This window comes from Penaeus vannamei, chromosome 11, assembly GCF_042767895.1.
Source record: "Penaeus vannamei isolate JL-2024 chromosome 11, ASM4276789v1, whole genome shotgun sequence".
In the NCBI taxonomy this organism is placed as follows: domain Eukaryota; kingdom Metazoa; phylum Arthropoda; class Malacostraca; order Decapoda; family Penaeidae; genus Penaeus; species Penaeus vannamei.
Window position 1 is genome coordinate 38,748,160 of NC_091559.1, and position 904 is coordinate 38,749,063.

A 904-nucleotide genomic window follows, 5' to 3' on the forward strand; every position below is an offset into this window, starting at 1 on the left:
ATCCATCCCACCCTTTCCTCCTCTTCCTCCCATCCCTTCCTATCCCTAATCTCTCCTCTTCCTCCTTCCCATCCCTCCCACCCTTTCCTCCTCTTCCTCCCATCCCTTCCTATCCCCACCCTCCTTCCCTCCTTCCCCCTACCCTTCCCTCTTCTTCCTCCCTCCCTTCCTCTCCCACCCTACCTTCCTCTCTTCTTCCTCCCTCCCTCCCTTCCCTTCCTCTTCTTCCTCCCTCCCTCCTACCTCTTCCCTTCCTCCCTCCTCCTCCTCCCCTCCCCCTGTAAGCCTCGCACTGCATTTTGCACCGAACTTCTCCAACGGTAACGCCGCTACCTCGGACCTTTCCAGTGACCTTTTAAGCCAAACCTCTCCCTCCCTCTCCCTCCTCTGGCCCTCTCTCTCCTCCCTCCCTCCCTCCTTCCTCTCCTCCTCTTGGCCCTCTCCCCTCCCCCTCTTGGCCCTCTCCTCACCCTTCCTCCTCCCTCTCTCAGCCCTTTCTCCCTCCCTCCTCCGCTCCCCTCCCCTCCCTCCCTCCCTCACCCTTCCTTGGCCCTCTCCCCTCCCTCCCTGCCTCCCTCCCCTCCCTCTCTCTCCTCCTCCATTCTCTCTCCACTTCTCTCAGCCCTTCTCCCTCCCTCCTCTCCCTAGCCCCTCTAGCCCCTCCCCCTCCCTCCCTCCTGTCCCCTCCCTCCCTCTCTCGGTCCTTCTTCCTCTCCCTGTACCCTTTTCTCTCTCTCCTCCCTCCTCTCTCACACCTATGTCGTCTCTATCCCTCTTCCTCTTTCTCTTTTCCCTTCTCTCTCCTTCTCTCCAGCTCTCTCCCTCTCTTCTCGTTCGCTTTCTTATCTCTCTCCCTTTCGAGTCCTTTTTCTTTGTCTTCTTTTCTCTCTCTTTCCTTTCACTA